General features: G+C 35.6%; 1 protein-coding gene across 4 annotated transcripts in view; it reads right to left on the bottom strand.

Annotated features, from left to right (window-relative positions):
• LOC138764905 (probable G-protein coupled receptor 139) overlaps positions 1–26,285 on the bottom strand; it is a 138,712-nt gene that overhangs the window by 103,590 nt on the left and 8,837 nt on the right. For 2 of the 4 annotated variants that reach the window (XR_011358357.1, XR_011358358.1), the window contains exons 2-3: positions 19,082–19,227; positions 2,744–3,816 (exon numbers count right to left, since the gene is read on the bottom strand). The exons of the other annotated variants lie outside the window; for them this stretch is intronic. The gene's annotated coding sequence lies outside the window, so the exon portion shown is untranslated. Of the gene's footprint in view, positions 1–2,743; positions 3,817–19,081; positions 19,228–26,285 lie in introns of those variants that run through there. 4 annotated transcript variants of the gene reach the window in all.

Here is a 26,285-nt window from a genome sequence, read left to right as displayed (position 1 = left end):
AATTTTTTCACACCTTTAAATCTCCACTGCAATAAACTTCGATTATGTATTGAAAAAGGAATAAGTTGATTATTATACAAGAGTCAAAGCCGATCATTTACCCCTAGAGCCTGTCATTTTTCTTTATCCATAACTTCATTAAATGTTTTAACATAGGCACATTATATTGTTGAAACAAATTTATATTCCATCTAAACAAAAATTGATGTATTTCAAATTCAGAAATATTTGCCATCTCAATTTTGGCCCAACTAGGAGGCCATACCAAATCCATCAATGAACTAATAAATTTAAGTTGGGCTGCTTCATAATAATTTTGAAAATGTGGTAAACATAATCCCCGTAACTCATATTTCCAAGTTAATTTATTCAAAGCCACTCTCAAAAATTTACCTCTCCATAAAAACTCCCTAACCATTTTATTCAAATCTCAAAAAAAAATATTATCAGGTAAATACGGAATAGATTGAAATAAATATTGTATACGTGGAAAGATATTCATCTTAATTGTATTTATCCTACCCATTAAATTAATAGGTAAATCTTTCCATTTGATCAAATCAATTTTAATTTTTTTCATTAACGGAACATAATTTAATTTATATAAAGATTGATAATTAACATTCAAAATTACACCCAAATATTTAATTCGATCAGTCCATTTCAAATTAATAATATTCTTATAAACTGAATAATCTCCTTCACTTACCGGTAATATTTCACTTTTTTCCCAATTAACTTTATATCCAGAAAGACATCCATATTGTATTAAACACTCCTTCAAGTGCAAAAGTGACTGAGCTGGGTTTATTAAATACACCAATACCTCATCAGCAAATAAATTAATTTTATACTCCTCGTCTAAAATTTTCATACCTTGTATCTGTGTATTTTGTCTTATCAATTGTGCTAAAAATTCAATCACTAACGCAAACAAAGCTGGTGATAAAGGACAACCCTGACGAGTTGATCGAGATAGCTTAAAGGGTTCAGAAATCAAACCATTCATCAATACTCTAGCTACCGGTTTACTATATAGAGCCCTAATCCAACCAATAAAAAAAGGACCAAACTTGAATTTCTCCAAAACTTTAAACGAAAAGTTCCATTCAATTCTATCAAATGCCTTTTCTGCATCTAGTGATATCACCATCGGATGATCTGAAGATTGTTGAAATCTATTAATCAAACTAATCATGCACAAAATGTTATTTGAAGCATATCTATTCTTTATAAAACCTGTTTGATCGATATGAATCAACTTAGGTAAAAATTTAGCCAATCTATTCGCTAATATTTTAGCTATTATTTTATAATCTACATTTAACAACGAAATTGGTCTATATGAAGATACCTTCAAAGGATCTCTATTTTTTTTTGGAATTACTATAATTAAATGACTAGAACAAGACTCAGGTAATTCAGAATGTTCTCCAACTTGACATAATACATCCCCAAACACTGTAGATAAATCATCATAAAAATCTTATAAAATTCAACCAAAAATCCATCATCACCAGGCAATTTACCGTTCGGCATTTCCAGCATAGCAATTTTTATTTCCAAATCAGTAAATGGTTCTTCTAACTCCTGGATATCTGCATTCTCTAATATCGGTAAATTCAACTGTGATTTTAAAAAAAATGAATCGATCCAGTTTCTTGTTTTCCTTCAGATGTATATAACTTTTTATAAAAAGAGTAAAATTCATCATTAATCTCACAAGGTTTACGTAATAAGGGAATTCTGTCTAACAGCATTAATAGTCCTCGAAATCTGTTCTTTCTTTAATTACCACGCAGTACCTTATGTGCTTTCTCTCCCCATTCATAATACTTTTGCTTAATCCTATTAATCACACATTCAAATTGATAAGATTGCAAAGTATTATATTCCAATTTCAACCTAGATAATTTTATTTTCTGATCTTCTGTAGCATCTTTCTGAAATTCCTTTTCTAACTCAATCTGTTTCACTAATTCAAAACTCTGATTTAATAGATTCTTCTTTATTATTTGTCCTCAAATAGGCTTTCATAGCATCCCATAATACAAACTTACTTTGAACAGAATTAGAATTTTCTTTGAAAAAAAATTAATTTGTTTTTATAACCATTCCTTTGATCAGGTTGTCACTCTATCTTATTTTTCAGCTCCATTTCGTCACTAGAGATCCTCCTCACCACAGAGGAGGTGTAATCATTGAATTTATGGATGGGAACACGGTTTTATTCACCGAGTTATCGAAAAGGATATCATGACGATGAAAGGCGTCCAGAAAAGATACACAGAAACATTACTGAGACTTGCAGGCTACTATTTTTGATAGAGACTGGACAGATTAGAACATATCCCTGAATAATAGGAGGTTGAGAGGGTAACTTCAGAGACTTGTATAATCATAAAGGGCAGAGTTAAATTAAATAGTAATAAACTTTCTTACAAGTTAATCTAAAACGAGAGGAGATGCATTGAAAGTGAAGGGATAAATCCGTAAAGGATTCTGAAGGGCACTTTGTCGTACTGTGTACTGGATATATCGAAATAAATATCACAGGAAATGGTGCAGGCAGTTATAATTGTAAAATTTTAAAAAGCAGTAGACAGTTTTATCTATGAGTAGCATTTTGACAGATTTGCACTGAACGCAAGCAAATGGGACTACTTTAGGGAGACAACTTGGTCGGCATGAACAAATTGTGCTGAAGATATTGTTTCTGTACTGCAAAACTGTGGCGCTGTGATTCTTTATGTCTTTATTTAGAAAACATTTGCTGTTAATAACAATGTATTTTACCAGTTCAATTATTTTTTTTATTTTCAAGTGAATCTAGTAGCGATTGTGATCCTGTCCTGAGGTAAATGCGGTCTCTCATCGTGCACCATACACTATCTGGTGGCTATGGCAGCATCGGATCTATTATCCATAATCACTGAGGTCTTTCTCTGGATGATCAGTTATTATTACTTCCCTGGGAGTTTCTTGGATATCACCCCAGTGTGCAATGTTATCCTTGTCCTGAGTCGCGCAAGTACCAATTCTTCTGTTTGGTTCACCGTAGCCTTCACCTTTGATCAATTTGTAGTCATTTGTTGTCAGAAACTTAAAGTGAAGTATTGCACAGAGAGAACGGCGATTGTCGTACTTGGGACCACAGGATGTCTCCTCTTCGTAAAAAACATTCCCTGGTATTTTACACTGAAATCTTGGACAATCATCAATAACGTTTCCGTGGGGCTGTTACAATAAGCCAGGTTATTATTCTGAGCTGGGGTGGGTGGGATTTGATTGGTTTGATACCGTTTTAATGCCTTTACTCCCATTTGCCTTAATATTATTATTCAACGCACTGACAGTCAGACACATTATAGTGGCCAGCCGAGTGCGCGAAGAGCTAAAGAGAAAAGGAAATACAGATAATCGCAATGACCCGGAGATGGAAAGCAGAAAAAAGTTTATCATTTTGCTCTTTGCCTTATCCGGGAGCTTCATACCATTGTGGATGGTATATGTCCTTTATTTCATCTATTATACAATTACAGGAAAAGATCGTAGTGATTTTAACGAATCCGAGAATATATTCCGTCAAGCTGGAACTTTACTCCTGAATTTAAACTGTTGCATAAACACATTCGTCTAAGTGGTGACTCAATCTAAGTTCAGAGATCAACTCTGGGATGCGGTGAAATATCCAATCATTTCATTTGTTCAATGGTGTAATAGTAGCTGCGAGAGGATGATACAGAAACCATGAAGGAGAAAGTTCCATCACCTCTAAGCGAAAGATTCGAACGTGCAGCGTCAGTGTTCTGGGACCTGTTGAAAGAACTGCAGAGAATTATCCCACGACAAAAGGGTATGGGCATAGTACTGCTGAATGGGATTACCATAAATACGTAATTGTGTATCAGTGTGGAGGTGGGGCGGCAAATTGTCTGCTTTATTATATTGGATTCTATTACTATAATTATCAAAACAAAGATCTAGTGTAATGTTGAACTGAACCGGTCAAATTAATGAAGCTGCTCTCATAAAAATGATAATGCTTATTGAACACCTTCCACAAATGAAATGTCTCAAATTAACTCAATGTTAAAACCCTTCAAAATTAAGAACACGGTCTCAATTTTCAACTCTTAATTTTAAAAAGGGTTTTGGTCGCGAAAAACAGTATAACGAGGACAGCCCGTCAATGCATCTTGTTCGTTCTTTTCGGAGCTTATTTTCACACCATTTAAGATCAATAATAATCGTCATCGTTCCTGAAGTAACTCTCAAAAGCACCACAGCTCACTTGTCAAGTGTCTCAAAACATAAAGTACGTCAACCCCAAGTAGAACGGGCAAAAGGAAAAACTTCAATATTGCATTGGAAATTAAAAATACAGAAAAAAAAACCAGATCGCTGATATGTAAAGCTCTACGAACCAATACTACAAAGAACGTTTAAATATCAGAAATTGATTCAAATTTTAGTCGACCAATTTAGAGCATTAGCATAGTAAATATTTAAAACGAATGCAACAAATGGGACCAAGAAAAAAAATCTCAGTGTGAGAGCAGCTTGTAGTCACCCAACAATAATTCAGAACATCAGGCTAAAACAATTATCCTCACTTCCCTCACCCAGAAAGACAATGAAACCAGAGAGAAAAGCAGTATATATTTATTGAAATTAATATGTCATGGCACATCTGCCGAACCACCTCAAAATAACAGATATCAATAAAAAAAAACAATTTTTAAAATTATTCATTAACTATTGATGATGTAGTGGAACATATGCCAGAGCCATCGAATCATAGAGCACCTTACATAGCTGCAGCACATCCAAATGACGATGTAACTCAAAATAATTCAGCAACTCAGAATTCAAATATCACAGCAGATGCTTAATTTCAGCCACATTAAATGTCAAATATCCATCAAACATCCCAAAATAAGATATCAGCTGGAGAAATGAAACATCTGAAGTTGCACATCTTGGCACAGTTTAAAAAAAAACAGCCCAGCTCAGTTTCATTCAGGTAACACTAATTAGTCAGATCATCCTTTGTGCAAGCGACCTGGACATGTAAGAAGGTGAGGTCCTTCTGGACAGAACTAGGCAAAGTCTCAGGGAAAATTATAGGTAAAGAATTCCCACAGGACCCTGTGGAGTCACGTGATGGAGTAGAGGTTAGTAGGGTAAAACCAGCCCTCTCCATAAAAAAGAAAAAATGTCAGAAAAGAGAAAGTTCAACAAATATAAGAAATAGAAGATAAAGTTGCAGAGAAGAGAAAGAAGATGGCACCTAAGAAGGAAAAGGTAAAAACAACGAGAAAAAAAGAAGAAAAGTCACTCGAAAAGAAAGAAGACCTTACCTGCACGAAGGAACAGGGAGTCATGGTGGCAAAGAATGTCCGTTCTCCAAGGTTAGTGCCAGCCCTGTGGAGTCACAACCCCCAGACCCGTGGACTGCAAACAAAACTGCGCAATCAAAGGTAAAAGAACACCAACGGGAGGGGGGCTCAGCCGAGGAGTGGGCAACATTGGGGTGACCAGCTGAGGGACGCCCGACATCAGGGCTCTCAGTTGGAAAATAAGGAAGGCAGCAGGAGAGGGAGTGAGGTACCAGGTGAGAAAGAAAGTCGAAGGGGTGTATGGCAAAAGGAGCAGCAGCAGGAGGCCCGAAAGATGAGCAGACCAGAAGGGGAGGATCAGCAGCAAGAAGCCTAGCAAAGTGATACAAGCAACTCATCCAGAAAATCAGAAGAGATACAATACAAAGAGGAGAGAAGAAGATACAAATACAGGTACAAACACAGAAGAAGAGGAAGAAGAAGACCAAGGACTTCACAGAGAAATAGAAGGTAAAACAGCTTTTTTTGAAGAATAAATGACTGCATTAAAAGAATAGTTTTCATTAGAATGTAGTGCAATTAAAAGAATAATGAAAAGAACAGAAGATAAAATGCAAAGATTAGAACCAGTCATGACAAAAATAGGGAAAAGAGTAGAAAATATGGAAGAATGAGAAATGGCTGTAGAAATGGAAGTAAACAGCAAGAGGAAAATTTGAAGAAAGTGACAAAAAAAATTTAAAGAGACACAAGATTTGTTATCTCAGAAAATTGATATGTTGGAAAATTATAGTAGGCAAAAAAACATAAAAATAGTGGGCCTGAAGGAAGATGAAGAAGGCACAGACATGAAGGAATTTATAAAAGGATGGGTCTTGAAGGTCCTGGAAAAGACAGAAATGCAGGAAGAAATGGAAATAGAAAGGGCACACAGAGCACTAGCTCCGAAACCGCAGACACATCAAAAATCAAGATCCATCTTAGTAAAATTTTTTAGATATATAACAAGAGAAAATATACTGGAGTGGGCAAGGAATAAAATTAGAGAAGATAATAAATCATTTGAATACAAGGGTCAAAAAATATTCTTTTTACCCAAACATAAGTTTTGAACACTTAAAGAAGAGGAAGAATTTAATACAGCTAAAAAGATTTTATGGAAAAAAGGTTATAAATTCATGTTAAGACATCTAGGGGTGCTTAAAATATTTATACCCGGGATGCAAAACAGGCTGATCTCAGATCTGGAGGTCGAACAAGAATTCGCAGAGCATTTGCAAGAAAGAAGGAGAGATGAAGGGATGTAATAAGAATGAAGAACGGCAATAAAATATATATAAAGATGTAAAAACAATGTATATATAAAGAAATAAAGAGGGAAAAAAGGGAAGGAAGGAAGTAAAGGGATGAAAAGGAGAGAGCTTTTTACATGTGTAAAAAAGTATTTTCTGGGGTGGGGTTCGGGGGAAGAGAATAACTGTCACTGCAAAATTAGTTGACGCTTGTGAGCAAGATCACAATCCAAATGGAAAGAGGAGTTGTGGTTGCCCGGCAAGGGATAAGGGGCAACTCAGATAAGGGGGGACTTGGGGTTAAGGTAATATTGTGTGTAGGAATTGTTGGAGTATTTATGTTTTAAATGTGTTGTCATGCATTGAGTTTAAAGAGAGAAAACTGAGAGATTAAAATGGGGAAAAGGTGGATGGCAGTGGTGAGGAAGCTGAAATTAGATGTAAACAAGTTATAAGATGAGCACGTTGGACTATATGACTATAAACATTAATGGATTGCATAAGCAAATTAAAAGGAAGAGGCTATTAAATTTGCTGAAAAAATAAAAAAATAGATATAGCATTTCTACAGGAAATGCATCTAACTGAAGTGGAACATAACAAATAAAAGAGAAACTGGGTAGGACACTCAGCGGCAGACCTGTAGCTATATTAATTAATAAAAATGTACCAATCAAAATAGAGGAGGAAATAATAGATCCAGCAGCGAGGTATGTAATGATAAAGTGTCAGATATACTCAGAAGTTTGGAATTTGTTCAATATATATTCACCTAATCAGAAGGATCAAAAATTTATGCAGGATATCTTTTTGAAGATTGTGGATACACAAGAAAATATATTGATAGGAGGGATTTTAACCTTAATTTGGATCCAATGTTGGATAACACTGGACAAAAGACAAGCAAAAAGAATAAAGTAGCCAAATTTATGGTTAAATCAATGCAGGAAATGAAACTTATGGATATATGGAGGAGGAAGCACCCAAGAGAGAAGGAATATTCATATGATTCCAGTAGGCATAAAACATACTCAAGGATTGATACATTTTTGTTGTTAGCCCATATTCAAGGGAGAGGTAGGAAAACTGAGTATAAAGCTAGACTACTATTAGATTATTCACCTCTAATATCAGCAATAGAACTGGAGGACATCCCACCAAGAACATATAGATGGAGGTTAAACTCCATGCTACTTAAAATGCAGGAATATAGAGAGTTTATTGAATGTCAAATTAAAACATATTTTGAAATAAACACTGAATCAGTGAAAGACAAATTTATATTACAAGATGCAATGAAAATCTTCATTAGAGGACAGATAATAAGTTATGTAACTAAGATGAAAAAGGACAACAATCGGGAAATAGAACAGTTGGAAACGGAGATAGTAAGTACAGGAATGGAACTAGTAAAAAGGGATGATATAACGAAAAAGAGAGAATTGGCGGACAAAAAATAAAATACGAAACATTACAAATGTAGAAGGTGAAGAAGAACATAATGAAAATAGAGCAAAACTATTATGAACTGGGAGAAAAAAACACATACAATATTAGCCTGGCAACTTAAAACTGAACAAGATAAAAGAACTGTACTCTCATCAAGGAAAAAGGACAAACAAATTATATTTCACCCAATAGAGTTAATGAAAACATTAAGGAATTTTATGAACAATTATACCAAATTGAGAACGAGGGGAAAGATGATAAAATAGAAGAATTTTAGCAAAAATTGAACTGCCGAAATTGCAAGAACAAGACCAAAACAAACTGATAAAGCCATTTGAGATAGAGGAAGTACAGGATATATTAAAAAAAAGCTGCCGAACAATAAAACACCAAGAGAGGATGGATTCCCAATAGAATTCTATAAAACATTTAAATTGCTATTAATTCCTCCTCTCCTGGAAGTAATGAACCAGGTAGAAGAAACAAAAAACTTGCCAGATTCATGTAAGACAGCAATAATTAGAGTAATACCAAAGACGGGGAAGGATCCATTAACACCAGCATCATATAGACCAATATCTCTACTTAACTCAGATTATAAAATAATAGTGAAATTATTAGCAAACACATTGGCTGATTGTGTACCAAAAATAGTAAAACAAGATCAAACTGGATTTATTAAAAGAAGGACAGTGGATTATGACTGTAAACGTTTAATCTAATTCATGCAGTTCAAAGAAATAAGAAGCCAACAGTGGCTGTTGCTTTAGAAGCAGAAAAAGCCTTTGACAGAGTAGAGTGGAACTATCTATTTAAAGTATTACGGAGGTTCAATCTACCATAAAAATATATTAATTGGATTAAAGCATTGTATAATGGACCATTGGTGAATGGATATGTATCAAGCCAATTTAAATTAAGTAGGTCAACTAGAAAGGGGTGTCCATTATCCCCCTCATTGTTTGCCTTAGCAATAGAACCATTGGAGAACTGATAAGAACAGAAAAATAAAATAAAAGGGATAAAAATAAAGGAGAAGGAGCATAAAATCAGTTTATTTGCAGATGATATCATAGTATTCCTAACAGAACCAGAAATATCAATAAAAGAAAATGAAGGTGTATGGAGAAATATCAGGGTACAAGATCAATGGAAATAAAAGTGAAGTGATGCAAATGAGTAACGTGGATAATACAGAATTTAAAAAAGAATCACCATTTAAATGGCAAGCACAAGCAATCCGATATCTCAGTATCAGGTTGGATAATAACTTAAGCCACTTGTACAAACTAAATTATCAGCCACTAATAAAGAAATTGCAGGAAGACTTTGAAATAAGTATTGTATCCCTTTTAATGTAATTTGCCCTCCCTATTAACGTGAGTAGTAATTCTTTCCAATGTTCTATCATTACCAATGCCCTTAACAGTGAAATTCTTCAATGAACTAAAGAGAATAATAAGGAAATTCTTGTGGAAAGGAGGGAAACCAGGGTAGTGTTAGATAAATTAACAAGGTGGTTTGCAGTTACCAAACTTTAAAATTATTATAGAGCCGCACATTTAAGGTATTTATCAGATTCTTACCAGACTGGACTAAGATAGAATTAGATAAAATAGGGGAGAAGGTACCGGAACATATACTTTATAAATGGGATGAGAATCTGGTGCAATAAAACAGCTCACCAGTATTGCATCATTTACTTAATATATGGAAGAAGATCCACTTAGAAAGGAACAAAAAATGAATGACCAAATATCAAAATTGTTATTGACACAGAACCTACTAATTCCTTTTACGATAGATAACATTTCCTTTTGAGAATGGGAGAGAAAAGGAATCAAAAGAATAGAAAATTGTTTTTTGGGAAATAATTTATTAACATTTGAATAATTGAAGTAGAAATATGGAATAACTCATGGTACAATGTTTGAATATCATCAACTGAAAGCTTATTTAAAAGATACATTGGGAAACAGATTGAGATTACCAGAAGGAAGCAGTTTTAAATATGTGCTTACAGACACAGTAATAATTAAAAGATTTATAACAAACATGTACATTAAGCTGCAACATAAGGAAAATGATGAAATAAACTATAAATCTTAACAGAAGTGGGAAAAGGATTTAAACATAAAGATAAAAAATGAAGTATGGGAAATGTTATGTTCTGGAACTATGAAGAATACAATAAACACAAGGTTATGCATGATACAGTATAATTGGTTGCACAATATCACTCCTCAAAAATGAAAAGAATGGGATTCAACATTATCAGATAGATGTTTTCACTGTAAGAAGGAAATGGGAACAACCGCACATGCAATTTGGGCATTTACGAAAATGAATATGTTTTGGGAGGAATTAAATCAGATATTAAATAAAATCACAAAAAATAACACACCAAAAAATCCAGAGATCTTTCTTTTAAGTAACGTAAGAAGTAAAGAATTAGGCCTCAAATTGGATAAATCGCAATAAAGATTCATTATGATAGCCTTAGCAATAGCAAAAAAATGTATAATGTCAACTTGGAAAATGGAAGAGAGCTGGAGAATACAGCAATGGTACATAGAAATTAATAAATGTATTCCATTGAAAAAATAATCTATAATTTAAAAAATAAAGTCACATTGTTTGAACAAATTTGGGAACCATACATGGAACATAACAGAGAGAGCTTGCCTCGGACCTCCATCCCCTAAAATGATAAGAAGACAAAACGACTAGATTCAGTGTGTAACAAATTGATCATGCATTTTTCTTGTTTATTTTCCTTTGTGTGAAGATATTGTTTAATGGTTTTATTGTATTGTATATGTTGAATATTTATGGGTTTTGGAGGGGATGGGAAGTGGGGAGGGAGGGAAAGGGGGGAAAAAGGGAGAAAATGACACTGTGTATATTTATTGAGAAATATTTGTACATATTTTGGTTGATATGGTTAACAGTGTGAAAAATTTAAAAAATAAAAAAAATACATCCAACATGTCTCAGTGAAAAAGCTACTAGGATGGAGCAAACTTGAAGGAGAGAATTTAAAAAAATACTGATCATCCTAAATATAAATCTAACAGCAAGAATCAGTATAACAAATACAGTGAGGAGGAGTGAGGAAGAGAGATACTAACAAAGGAACAAATAGCATTTGTTATAATGGGATTGTAATTTGATAGCTACCACTGAGTAAAAGGAAATACTTTTGACAAAATATTTCACTTGCACATTAAGTAATACATGTGCCTATAAATTGGACTGCATGGTTGGTATAGCGATTAGCACAACACTTTTACAGCTTTTAGTGATCGAGACCTGTGTTTGAATCCTGTGCTGTCAGGAGTTTGTACTTTCTCCCTGTGCCTCAGTAGTTTACCCTGGAGGCCCAGGTTTCCTCCAACTGTTTGAAATGTACTGGGGGGGGGGGGGGGATGGTGGTGGGGAAGTAGGTTAATTGTGTGGAAATTGGGAGACGTACTAGTGGGACGAAATTGGCAGTTAATTTGTTGTGTTTAAATTTAAAAAAAACACAGCATGACCACAGGCAAAGTAATTTTGGTGGCAGGTTACTGAAGGGAAAATGAACCATAGTAAACAAGTAGAAGTAGAAAAAATATACAGAAATGCTGGAGGAAATCAGCTGGTCTTGCAATGTCCAGAGGAGGTAAAGATATATAACATTTTGTGCTTCAGCCCTTCATCAAGGTAAAAAGGGCACAGGCCCGAAATGTCAGTTATATATCTTTACCTCCTGTGGGTGCTGCGAGAACCACTGAGATCCTATAGCTTTTCTTTATTTTTACTACAATCACAGTGTCTGCAGGTTTTCATGTTTTACTCCATGTTTAATAATGACAGTAGTGGGTCTGTGGCCATTTGATCGACCTCTCAGTGAAGAATATCAAAAAGACAACATCTTAAAATTAAGATTTTTTCTCTAAAAAATGGACAAAATAAGTATTAAGAAACCAAGGCAGCCAATAACAAAAATGGAAGAAGCTTCTACTCAGCCAGGAACATGGAGCAAAAGCCAAAAAGAGAGTGGTGCAAAAGTGACTTTGGGCCCAGGGGACCCTGGCAGAGCTGGGGAGTCAGGACAATAATCAAATATTATCCTGGAGAAAATGGAAAATCGAAAATGTAATGAGAGACATGACTGAAAGGATAACTGAAATTAAAGAAATCGATGAAGACTTAATGTAAAGAATGAACCAAGCAAAAGAAGACTTGGTAAAAACACAGGATAAATTAAAAGCTTTGGAGAAAGATGCAAAGCAATGGGTGTCAGACAGACAAGGTCTGTTGGACAAGATTGACCATATGGAGAATTTTAGCAGACAAAATAATATTTAAATTATTGGACTGAAAGAAGGAATCAAGGGAAGAGATCTGGTGAACTTCTTCAAAACATGGATCCCACAAGTGCTGAGAGAAGACAAATTCAGAGAAAAATTGCATATTGAAAGGGCTCACCTGACCTTCGGTCCCCGAAGATCTGGTGATCAGTGACCACAACTGGTCCTGGTAAGACTTTTGAATTACTGGGAATGGGAAACAATTCTGGGAGCAGCATATGAATACTCTAAGTAAAATAATGGCATGCTGGAAATTGACCATGAAAAAGTGCTATTCTTCCAAGATTTTAGTCCTGGTTTGATTAAGCAAAAGAAGGAATGTGATGATGTAAAAAGGCAATTGCGTTTCAAAAACTAGAAATATCCAATGATATACACTGTGACTGTGAGAGGCGAAGCAGCAGAAGGTAATCTATAATTTTTCAAGACTAAGAAAGTGGTGGAAGACTTCCTGCGAGGTTTATGAAAAGACTAAGGTTGCCAAAGAAGACCATGAAGAATGTTTACAATGGGACTAAGTAAAAGTTGTATTTAAAATAAAATATTTTGTATTTATTGTTGAAAAGTAAATTTTATTGAAATGTTTTCAGAGAGTTCAGAAAATTGGGAAAAGTAGTAGCAAAGTGAAGACTTGGTCCAAGGGGGAGAATGGTGCCCAGAGAAGTGTATCTATAAAAGATGGAGTTCTTCATCCTTGAGAGATTCCTTGGGCTTGTTTCATGGCTTTTGGGATTTCCTGTTTACGTCACAAGTCAGGGCAAGGACACTATGTTTTTTTGAAAGGGGAATGATCACTATTATTTAAACAATCAAAAAGGCTTTTATTGTTCAACAATATTTGTTTAAAAAATCAATATGGATGGAATGTTAAAATTTATTAGTCTTAATGTTAATAGGATAACTGGAATAGTGGAAAGGAGGTGGGTTTCGGCATACATAAAAAATTAAAGACAGATATAGTCTTTCTATAAGAAACACCTCATTAAATCAGAACATTCTAAATTAAAAAGAGGATGGGTGTGATAAGTAACATCATCTACATTTGGCTCAAAAGCAAAATAAAGTAGCGTTCCTAATTAAAAATAAATACCAATAATAATAGAAGATACACTGACTGATCAAGCCAGAAGATTTGTATGACATATTGTAAAATTTATGCAGAATTATGGACATTTATGAATATAATGCATCAAATTATGATGATGAATCCTTTATGAAGAATATCTTTGTAAAAACAGCAGATGGAAGACAAAATATACTGGTTGGAGGAGACTTCATTTTCTGTCCAGATGCAATATTGGATAAATCAGCCAGAACAGTGACAAGGGCAAAAGATGCAAAAATGACACTATCATTTATGAAGGATTTAAATTTGATTCAATATATAGAGGCAGCTTAATCCCTTAGAAAGAGACTATTTGTTCTACTGAAGGATATATAATTCACAAGGATTGAATTGTTTTTAATGTCTGCGCAGTTAAAAAGTAGAGTGTGTATAGATGGCGTCCCAATACCACACTTTTGTGAATTTATTAAGAGACAGATAGAAATATTTTGTGAATCTAATCTCCTTTCTACTGATAATTGCTTTTTAATATGGGATAGTCTTAAAGCCTAAGAGGACAAATTATTTGTTATACAAAAAAAAATCTTAAGAAAGAAGCTACAGAGCTGGATGGTCTAGAGAAAGATAGATGGAATCAAATATTTAGGAATAATGACAGATAATAATTTATAGAACTTACATAAATTTAATTACACTCTTAGGAAAAATAGAGAAATATTTACAGAAATGGAAAACCCTGCTGATTAGTGGGAAGAATAAATGGTATTAAAATGAAGATAATGCCAAGATTACAGCATCTTTTCAATTGTTGCCTAGTGCCCGACCAAAACAATTATTTAAATTATTGAATAATTACATAAAGCAATTCCTATGGAATAACAAAGTGCCGAGAATTTCATTGGAAAAGTTAACATGGGATTATAAACTGGAAGGACATCGGACTTTAAGAAATACTATTTATCAGCACAAGCAAGATTTTTATCATTCCTTTTTAAAAAAGACATTCCCCTTTCTTGGATCTAAATGGGATCGAATGCAATAAGAAACAACAAAGGATTTTATTTATAAACATAAAAGACAGATGACCCTATATTATTACATATGATTAGAATATGGCACAAAATAAATGAGTATACTGGGGGACAACAAGCAGGTGTATCATTAAGAACACCCTTGAGTAAAACTATTACTGCCTCTGAATCTGGGTAACAAAATACTGAATTCATTGTATGATAAAGGATTAAGATATATTGATGATTGTTATGTGGTGGGATCATTCATATCTTTTAAACAATTATGAAATAAATATGGAGTAGCTAATGGGACTTTCTTTTGTTTTCTCCAGCTAAGGTCATTCCTAAGAGAAGTGAAGTGGAACGAATTGAAATTAGTGAAGTGGAACGAATGATTTGGCAGGGGAATACACTTAAATGTATAACCAAGATGCACTACACTCTCCAAAATAAAAGTGCGAAACTAGGTTTACAGAGATCGAGAGAGATGGGAGTTGTATCTAGGTGTTGCAATAATGGAAAGGTGGTGGTTTGATTGATGTTTGGATAGCATGACGTCAATTATAAGTTTATGATGGACATAAAAAAAGTATTAAAGGAGGGCATATACAAGTGCTTCCACCACAGGTGGTCTGATTAGGATCAGACATAAGCTATATTTGTGATGCAGTGCCAAAATGCTAGTCTGATAAATTTATGAACAGCTAATTGGAGATCTCTAACAATAATAATTTGGAATATATAAGGGTGATAGAGAGATTAGTGACTTGGAGCTTGAAGTCAAAAACTTCCAGAAGATGGTGGAGATCACTCTCCAGTCTGAATTGAAAGACACTGAGCCTCCAGTAGTAAATATCTCCAGTGAAATATGCTAGTCCACAAATATTGATGCACCAGCACCTCTACTTCTTGAAAAGCCTGAGAAAATTTGGCAAGTCACCTGCCTTCCTCACAAATTTCTACAGTTGCCCCATTGAAAGTATTCTGTCAGGGTGCATCACCACATTGAACAAGAAATGCTTTGCCAAAGATCACAGGAATGCGTAGAAGGTTGTGAACTCAATTCAGTCCAACATACAACTCCTGCCCCTTCAATGACTTCATCTATTCTTTCTGCTGCTTCAGAGAAGCAATGAACATACCAAGTCTCATTGCATCCATCATATACTCTCCACCTTCTATTGGAAGGGAGATTCACAAGTGTGATATTGCACACCAAAAAGTTGAAGGAGAGTTTCTTTCCTGCTGTTATTATACTCTTGAACAACCTCCAAAACAATGAAATTAATTAACCTTTGCTCTGTAACACTGATACCTGTCACTCTACTGCCCCACATTGTGATTTCTTGCTGTACTAGTCTGGGATGTGTAATTACTCTGCTCACACCCTTGGTATAAAGGGACAATAAACTTAAACTTAGAGTAATTCAGAAATAGTGCATGTAGCTTAGGAGAAGTAGTTGTGGGGTGAGGGAATGAGACTCCTCAGACGTTAAAAAGTGACATTAACTGCTTTATTTAATCACTTTTAAATTAATCAATGATTTTTTTTCATCCTTCTTCAGTATAAAAATTAAAATAAATGCAGTTAGGATTTAATGACAAATTTCAAACAAACACCATTGTGGTGTCATATTAGTTGCAGAGAAGCAGCTTGTAAAAGTTTGGTTATGCATTGATTTAACTGCACATGCGTAATTGAAGTTGCAATCCATTTTTCCAAATAAAAGTGCCAAGATAGGCAGTTGCTTCTATCTCAAGAAGCTCCCATGTGATGAAGCTTTTTAATTCTGTGTGGCTTTTGGATAAATGTCCCTCTTTGGGCCACCTGCAGTGGCTCAGTAAGTAGAGCTGCCTCATAGAGCCAAGGACCAGCTGTCTGACATTTGCAGGTTCTCCATGAGTCTGTATGTGGTTTGTCTGGGTATCCCGAGGATATGCAGATTGGATGACTGATTCGCTGCTCTAAATTGCCCCTCACAAAGGTGAGCAGTAGACTTTGGGAGGGCGAGAAAAGAATATTGCTGAGCATGGGAGGAAAATATGGGATTTATGTCAGATTAATGTAACTAGTTGGTCGATGGATGACTTTTCTGTGCTATATCTCTATGAAACGCCATTTGAAATGTCTTTGCTGGCGGAGCTACTATAAAGGCAATGATGTAACGGCAGCATTACTGCTGGTGCGGCTCTGCAGAGAATCGCCGCAGGGTTGAACTGCCCAGTCTGACTGCCGTCAACTCTATACAGGTTTTAAACAGCCTGTTAAAGGAACCAATGGTGATATTATTTAAAATCCTGCCATCGCGGGGTCTAGACGCAAGATGGCGCACACCTATGATCGGCAGCTGTCACGACAGGTTCCATACTCCAGGTAAGCAGAGGACTGCATAGGGCACCAGAAAGTGGGAAGAACACCCCACTTGAGAAGCAGAGGAGATGACCCATGGCACGGTGACCATGGCGCCGGACCAGTGAGGGGGCTCTCTCTGCAGCTGAGGACACACAGGTGGCGGGGCTGTTGCTGACTCAAGGTGAGGAACCCATGGAGGCTGCGGACTGGTGGAAGCTGTGGTCAAAGGATTCACAGAAGGCTGCGAATTGCTCATGGCTGGTTGAAGGGGTACCAGGTATTGGAACTGGGATGTGAGAGGGTGCTGAGAGCGCTGAAAATTTCCTAGTCATGTTGGAGGTTTGGATCTGGAGCTCGGGTTGCTGGTGGTTCAGACTGAAGTTTATGGGGCTATGGAGGATGCATGGGGACAATTCACAGACACTCAGTTTCGGGGGGGTGGGAAAAGCCTCTTTTGCTTCTCTTTCTCTGACGAAGAGGTGCCCGGGGTTGTGGTGTTATTTCAATAATTTCAAGATAGTATATAACTCTAACTATTGAATTATCAAGAGCTACTCTGTGGATCTACAGCGGAATGTTATATTGAGTTTCTAAATAGCAGGAGTTACTGCATTATTTTGAAGCTAATTCTTGATCTGCTCCACTGGTTTACATTTTCCATGCCCCGTCAGCTTTCCATAAAGATGGGAAGTGTTTCATGAGTTAAAATAGTTGTACTTTTACACGTTAATCACACATTCTAACGTGTACCTTCATTGTAAAGACTTTAATGTTATTTTTATTTTGATATTTTGTAGGTCTGATTTGACGTTTCATTTAAAAGTGTATGGTAATTATGACTCGGTGAATTGGTAACATTTTACTTTATATTGGATACATGCCTTAGGATATTTGAATTATATGCTTCTTTAATGTGCCTTCTAACTCTCAGATAAAATATTGTTTACAACTTCTGCCTGGGACTGGCTTTGGACGTGTTCAATTAGTTTCATCGACTTCGTCAGTAGATGTTCCAATAGTACACCAAACGGTATTAACGTCGTATTTGTTTAGGTAAGAACCGATGCATAACTTTGTGGCCTAACAAATGTATTATTTAGCTACCCTGCTACGTCGGCACAGCCACGGTATTTCTGAGCTCTATACTGTTTTCAGTAACTGCATGAGGTTCTGTTTGTTTAATGTATTGGGAATGCAAGAATAGATTGAAATCCTTGTGAGGTACGAAGCTTTATTTTGATTGCAGGTCCCATGGTCTTCGTCGTAGATGAACTAGTTTGTGTCATTTGAAGTCTGTTTAATTTTAATCATTAGTTCGAGGGACTTTACTTCAAGGTTTCCTTTGGGATTACGTCAATCTCTCTTTCCCTCTGAGGGCTGATATTTTATTTGATCACACCTCGTTGTCAAATTAATTATTTAAATTGCGCCTGACGATAAAGATTTCATGGCTCCTCGCGTCATTGAGCACATTTCACAACTCGAGAGATGGAAGATTTCACTAGTTCCTTCAGTTCTTCCCTGAGCTTTTTCTGGGTAATGGTGTAAAGGGCCGTGTTTGTACAGCAGCTCAACAGCTGCAGCATGAAACCTAGGTCTTGCACAAAAATAGGTGGACCGGTAAGCACAACGCGTACATAATACAACTGGACCCATATGAAATACCCTGTGAACAGCGACCATAACAGGATGAAATTCGCCGAGATAGCATACAGCAAAGTGACGGATTTCCTGCGGCTCTCCATCTCTGGGTCTCGAAACCTCTCCCGACTGCTGGCACCTCGAAGTCTTCTGCGCACCCTGCTAGTCACCAGAATATGTCTTACAGTTAACCCATTGAGCAGCAAAATGAGGACAAATGGGATTGCCGGTGTGAAGATATGATGAACGAATGTGGCTGTTGCCCAGTTCTCTGATGTCAGAACACCTTCTCTTGTCAAACAAAACCAAGGGGAATTATCAACGAAATATTCACCTGTGAACATAAAATACCAGAAAATGTTCTTCGAAAAACTTAGCACGCTCACCGTTCCAAGTACAAACGTCGCCGTTTTCTCGGTGCAATAATTCCTTTTCATCTTCTGGTAACAAATGGCTACAAACCGATCAAAGGTGAATGCGACGGTGTACCAGACAGACCAATCTGTCACTGTATAAACAAGGACGGCGTGAATATTACACAAAGGGATGGACTTGAGGAAAGGGAAGTTGTACCTGAAGGCAGTTGGTATCTGCCTCATTATCAGATAGAAGAACAACGACCAGTAAATCCGCCGCTGCCATTGCAACGAGGTAAAGCGTGACACTCTTAGAGAGACCGCAGTTCCCTCAGGACAGGATCTTAATAGTCACTGATATCACTGTAAAAGAAGGAAAATAAATTATATTTCTGACGGTGAATAGAGTTCAGAAATAAACAGTAAACGACTGGTTACTTTACGAATACCCAAAATCTACAGGAAGTTCGAGCCATTTTTATGGAGTGTAACTGTGGGGAGAGTTGGTAACCAGAAACGAGCATTCTGCATAAAAGCATTTTCTAGCCATGCACAATGTCAAATGTCGTAGCCAGTGTATCCGGTTCCATCTCAACCGCGTTAGATACGCATCTTTCTAATAGCCAGGACTATGCACTGTGGAGTACTTCCAAAACAAATCCATGCGATTGATACCAACTCGATTGCCATAACTGCGGGAACTACAAGGATGTTTCCGTGTCCATTTTACTGTTATTTTAGAACACGTTCCATTAACCTTCATCCAAATGCTGAGCTTTATTCCATATAATTAACCAGTGCAGAGAGAAAGACATTTAAAATCTGGCGATGAATTTTGGGAGGAATCTGGGAAATTTATTGTTGGGAACAGACTGAGCTCTGTGGCATTTTTTGGGGTGTTGTTGACAAGTAAACTCACTAAAGATGTTCTCTGCTAGGTTGAAATTCATTTCTGTTCTTCTTTCGACATGGAGCATTAAGCTTTAGTAGCTCCAATCCACTTCTTCGCTATCTAACTAACCTCAAAATTCATCTTGTTTGGTTTGAGGGATTTTTTCTGTGAATATGAGCCATCGGCCACACAGCGCCTCCTCGTGAATCCTTATGCATGTCCATATGTAACATCAGAGTATTTGAAATTTGGTGAGGTCTTCATTGAGAAAATATGTCAGAATATATTCCAGATTGATGGCTTCAAACCACCATGCCCGGCAGATTTGTGTATGTGTGTAACTGACTCAATCGTTAGTCATTAGAATAACTAAATAATGCGAAGACGAAAACTTAATTTACTCCAACTTTCAGAGCTTCAGTTAAATATGGAAAAGCAATGTTACTGATGTATGATTGGATCTTGCTAGATGGCTAACAAAGAGAACCAATAATTATGTATACATTCAGAGCTTTGGGTCGTTTATTCTAATAAAGTATTTTTCATACTGTTTTAATTGGTTCGTTTCAATTATGTATTATTTTCCTAATCCAGCCCATGTGATCTGTCGAACCCCTCTTTGAGATTGCATGGAAAATTTACTTCCTTGTCCTTTGATACTTGTCTCCCAATAATGTCACTCCTCATTTGTTGGATAAGGGCGCCCACACTACGGGTGCTCAGGCGGTCAAAAATGCCTTTACCCGGTCCACGTCATAGGTAAGCCATGCTTACAATTGCAGCTCGTTAAAAAATTGTATTAAGGTATTAGAGCTTTGGTAGGATGAACGGAACGTTCGGGAGGCTGAGGAGGTGCTAAACATAAATTACAAGGAAGGAGTCACACCCAGGAGACAGAAGGGAAAGGGTAAGGGAACAGTCAGTGGACGTAACCCTCAATAAAACGTATACCGTTTTACATACGGTTGAAGATGACCACATACCAGATACAAACACCGAAGGTAAGGCTTCTGGAACAGAGTGTGATCCTGTGGATAAGAAAGAGAGGGAGTCGAGGCCATATGCAGTGGTAAAGAGTTCATTCATGAGGGGAACGATGAGAAGTTCTGTGGATGAGATGACGAAACCGGATGATATTTTTCTCTTAGTGCCAGAGTCCGGGAGATCTTCTAAAGAGTTAGGGTGAAAGCCAGAATTCGTGGTAAATGTAGGGTCCAACGGCTTGGATAGTCACTCGTAAGTGACTTCAAACAGTGACCTGTGCAGTTGAAGGCTAGGACCTCCAGGATTATGATCCCAGTATTGTTACCTGTGCAACTTACCGATAAGGTAAGAAATAGAAGGATAATGCAGCATAATATGTGTTTTTTTTTGTTTTTTTTTTAAATTTTTTATTTTTCACACCATAAATCACATTAGCCATGATATACACTTTTTCTTTTTCACACATATACAGTGACTTTTTCTCCCCCCCTCCTCCCTCCTCCCAGGCCACGCCCCCACCCTCTCATCCATTTTATCTAGGTTGACAATGTTGTCATTCAACAAAAATACACCAGAAATTCTACTGAGTCCATTCTTTTCTTTCCTTCTCCTTCCATCAACTTAGGTAATGTTTGTCCCCGGTAGGTTTTCGCTATTGTATTTAATGTAAGGCTCCCATACTTGTTCGAATATTTCAATATTATTTCTTAAACTATATGTTATTTTTTCTAATGGAATACATTTATTCATTTCTATATACCATTGTTGTATTTTCAAATTATTTTCCAATTTCCAAGTTGACATAATACATTTTTTTGCTACGGCTAGGGCTATCTTAACAAATCTTTTTTGTGCATCCTCCAAATCAATTCCAAATTCTTTGTTTTTTATGTTACTTAGGAGAAAGATCTCTGGATTCTTTGGTATATTGTTTTCTGTTATTTTATTTAATATCTGATTGAGATCATCCCAAAATTTTTCTACTCTCTCACATGTCCAGATTGCATGAATTGTTGTTCCATTTCTTTTCTACATCGAAAACATCTATAAGATACTGTTGGGTCCCATTTATTTAACTTTTGCGGTGTAATGTATAGTCTGTGTAACCAATTATATTGTATCATACGTAGCCTCGTATTTATTGTATTTCTCATCGTTCCAGAACATAATTTCTCCCATGTTTCCTTTTTTATCTTTATATTTAAATCTTGTTCCCATTTTTGTTTAGTTTTACCATTTGTTTACTCATTCTCCTTTTCTTGCAGTTTAATATACATATTTGTTATAAATCTTTTGATTAACATTGTATCTGTAATCACATATTCAAGGTTACTTCCCTCTGGTAAACTCAAATTGCTTCCTAATTTATCCTTCAAGTAGGATCTCAGTTGGTAATATGCCAGCGCTGTATCTCCAGTTATATTGTACTTATCTCTCATTTGTTCAAATGATAAGAATCTACTTCCTGAAAAACAATTTTCTATTCTTTTAATCCCTTTTTTTCCCATTCTCTAAAGGAAAGGTTATCTATTGTAAAAGGGAGTAGCTTATTTTGCCTCAATATTAGTTTTGGTAATTGATAATTTGTTTTATTTCTTTCTACATGAATCTTCTTCCAAATATTGAGGAGATGATGTAATACTGGAGAAGTTCTATGTTGTACCAATTTTTTGTCCCATTTATATAATATGTGTTCAGGTATCTTTTCCCCTATTTTATCTAATTCTAATCTCGTCCAGTCTGGTTTTTCCCTTGTTTGATAAAAATCTGATAGGTATCTTAATTGTGCGGCTCTATAATAATTTTTGAAGTTTGGCAATTGTAAGCATCCTTGTTCATACCATTCTGTTAATTTATCTAGTGCTATCCTCGGTTTCCCCCCTCTCCATAAAAATTTCCTTATTATTTCCTTTAACTCTTTGAAGAATTTCTCTGTCAGTTGTATTGGCAATGCCTGAAATAAGTATAATATCCTTGGAAAAATGTTCATTTTAATACAGTTTATCCTTCCTATCAGTGTTAGTGGTAGATCTTTCCAATGCTCTAAATCGTCCTGTAATTTTTTCATTAGTGGATTGTAATTGAGTTTATATAATTGGCCTAGATTTTTGTTTATTTGTACACCTAGGTATCTTATTGCCTGCATTTGCCATCTGAATGGAGATTCCTTCTTAAATTTTGAGAAATCTGCATTATTCATAGGCATTGCTTCACTTTTATTTACGTTTATCTTGTAACCCGACACTTCTCCATATTCCTTCAATTTCTTATATAATTCTTTTATTGATGGTTCTGGTTCTGTTAAGTACACTATAACATCATCCGCAAATGGACTGATTTTATATTCCCTGTCTTTTATTTTTATTCCTTTTTATTATGATCTATTCTTATCAATTCTGCTAGTGGTTCTATAGCTAGCGCAAACAATAAAGGTGATAGTGGGCATCCCTGCCGTGTTGACCTGCTTAAGTTAAATTGCTTTGATACATGTCCATTTACTGTCACTTTCGCTAACGGACCCTTATATAATGCTTTAATCCAATTAATATACTTCTCCGGTAAACTGAATTTTTCCAATACTTTGAACAAATAATTCCATTCTACTCTGTCGAAGGCCTTCTCTGCGTCTAAAGCAACTGCTACTGTAGGTGCTTTATTTCCTTCTACTGCATGAATTAAGTTAATAAATTTACAAATATTGTCTGTTGTGCATCTTTTTGATAAATCCAGTTTGGTCTAAATTTACCATTTTTGGTACCTGTTCTGCTAATCTGTTTGCTAATAGTTTAGCTATTATCTTATCATCTGTGTTTAGCAAAGATATTGGTCTATATGACGCTGGTGAGAGTGGATCTTTCCCTTGTTTTAGTATTACTGTAATTATTGCTGTTTTACATGAATCTGGTAAGTTTTGTGTCTCATCAATCTGGTTGATTACATCCAGGAGGGGCGGTATTAATAAGTCTTTAAATGTTTTGTAGAATTCTATTGGAAATCCATCCTCTCCTGGTGTCTTATTATTTGGTAATTTTTTTATTATCTCTTGTATTTCTACTGTTCCAAATGGTTCTCTTAATTTATTTTGTTCCTCTATTTGTAGTTTTGGTAGTTCAATTTTAGTCAAAAATTCATCTATTTTCCCTTCTTTCCCTTCGTTTTCAGTTCGGTATAATTGTTCATAGAATTCTCTAAAGTTTTCCTTAATTTCTTTTGGATTATATGTAATTTGTTTGTCTTTTTTCCTTGTTGCCAATACCATTTTCTTAGTTTGCTCTGTCTTAAGCTGCCATGCTAGGATTTTGTGCGTTTTTTCATCTAGTTCATAATATTTCTGTTTTGTCTTCATTATATTCTTCTCTACCTTATATGTTTGTAATGTTTCATATTTTATTTTTTTATCCGCCAATTCTCTTCTTTTAGTTGTATCTTCCTTCATTGCTAATTTTTTTTCTATGTTTACTATTTCCCTTTCCAACTGCTCTGTTTCCTGATTATAGTCCTTCTTCATCTTGGTTACATAACTTATTATTTGCCCTCTAATGAATGCTTTCATTGCGTCCCATAGTATAAACTTATCTTCCACTGATTCCGTATTTACTTCAAAATACATTTTTAATTGTTTTTCAATAAATTCTCTAAAATCCGGTCTTTTAAGTAGCATGGGGTTTAATCTCCATCTATACATTCTTGGAGGGATGTCCTCTAGCTTTACTGTCAGTATTAAGGGTGAATGGTCCGATAGCATTCTCGCTTTATATTCTGTTTTCCTTACTCTATCCTGCATACTAGCTGATAACAAAAATAGGTCTATTCTTGAGTATGTTTTATGTCTAGTCGAGTAGTATGAGTATTCCTTTTCTTTTCGGTTTTGTTTCCTCCATATATCCAAAAGTTTAATTTCTTGCATTGATTTAATTATAAATTTGGTTACTTTGTTCTTCCTGTTAATTTTTTTCCCCGTTTTATCCATATTTGGATCCAAATTCAGATTGAAATCCCCTCCTATTAGTATGTTCCCTTGCGTATTAGCTACCTTCAAAAAGATATCTTGCATAAACATTTGATCTTCTTCGTTAGGTGAATATATATTAAGTAGATTCCAAAACTCCGAATATATCTGACATTTTATCATAACATATCTCCCTGCTGGATCTATTATTTCCTCTTCTATTTTAAATGGCACATTTTTGCTAATTAATATAGCCACTCCTCTTGCTTTTGAATTATACGATGCTGCTGTTACATGTCCTACCCAATCCCTCTTTAATTTCTTGTGCTGCAATTCAGTTAAGTGTGTTTCTTGGACAAATGCTATATCAATTTTTTCCTTTTTCAGTAAATTTAGTAGTTTCTTCCTTTTAATTTGGTTATGTATTCCATTAATATTTGAAGTCATATAGTTCAGCGTAGCCATTTTATACTTTGTTTATCTTCTCTTTCCGTTTTTCCATCATTACCTTTCCTCCTTTTCCATTTCTGTTTTCTTATTTTCAACACTTTATAAGACAACATTCCTACAACATCCAACATTTTCCTTATTCTCCTATTTATATCTTCTTTATCCCCAACCTCCCCTTCCCCTCCTGAGTTGTCCTTTATCCCTTGTCGGACAACCACATCTCCCCTCTCCATTTGGGTTTGCGAATCCACTCGCAAGCGTCAACTGATTTTGCAGTGACCGCTATTTCCCCCCACCCAGCCCCCCCCCAGAAAAGATTTCACTTTTCATATGTAACAAAGGTCACTCTTTTAATTCCCTCCTTATTCTCTCTATTCCATTACCTTCCCTTATTAATTCTTGTCTATACTATCTATATTTTCCTCTAAGTACAGATACATTCACGTATGCACCTTGTCTCTATTCACTCTTATACCTCTTTACCCGCATACTTATCAATCGTGATCATTTTTACTCTCATTACCCGTCTTCATCCCTCAGTCTATTTTTGTCTTTACCCACATACATATCAATCGTGATCATTTTTACTCTCATTACCCGTCTTCATCCCTCAGTCTATTTTTGTAATTGTTCTGCAAATTTTCGTGCTTCTTCTGGATCCGAGAATAGTCTGTTTTGTTGTCCTGGAATAAATATTTTCAATACCACTGGATGCTTTAGTATAAATTTATACCCTTTCTTCCATAAAATCGCCTTTGCTGTATTGAACTCTTTTCTCTTCTTTAGGAGTTCAAAACTTATATCTGGATAAATGAAGATTTTTTGCCCTTTATACTCCAGTGGTTTGTTGCCCACTCTTACTTTTTCCATTTTCTTCTCCAGTACCTTTTCTCTTGTAGTATATCTTAGGAATTTTACTAAAATAGATCTTGGTTTTTGTTGTGGTTGTCGTTTAGAGGCCAATGCTCTATGTGCCCTTTCTATTTCCATTTCTTGCTGTAGTTCTGGACATCCTAGGGTCTTAGGGATCCACTCTTTTATAAACTCCCTCATATTCTTGCCTTCTTCATCTTCCTTAAGGCCCACTATCTTTATGTTATTTCTTCTGTTATAATTTTCCATTATATCTATTTTTTGAGCTAGTAG

The sequence above is a fragment of the Narcine bancroftii genome, chromosome 5 (genome assembly GCF_036971445.1).
Source record: "Narcine bancroftii isolate sNarBan1 chromosome 5, sNarBan1.hap1, whole genome shotgun sequence".
In the NCBI taxonomy this organism is placed as follows: domain Eukaryota; kingdom Metazoa; phylum Chordata; class Chondrichthyes; order Torpediniformes; family Narcinidae; genus Narcine; species Narcine bancroftii.
This window is presented reverse-complemented; position numbering and strand designations above follow the sequence as displayed.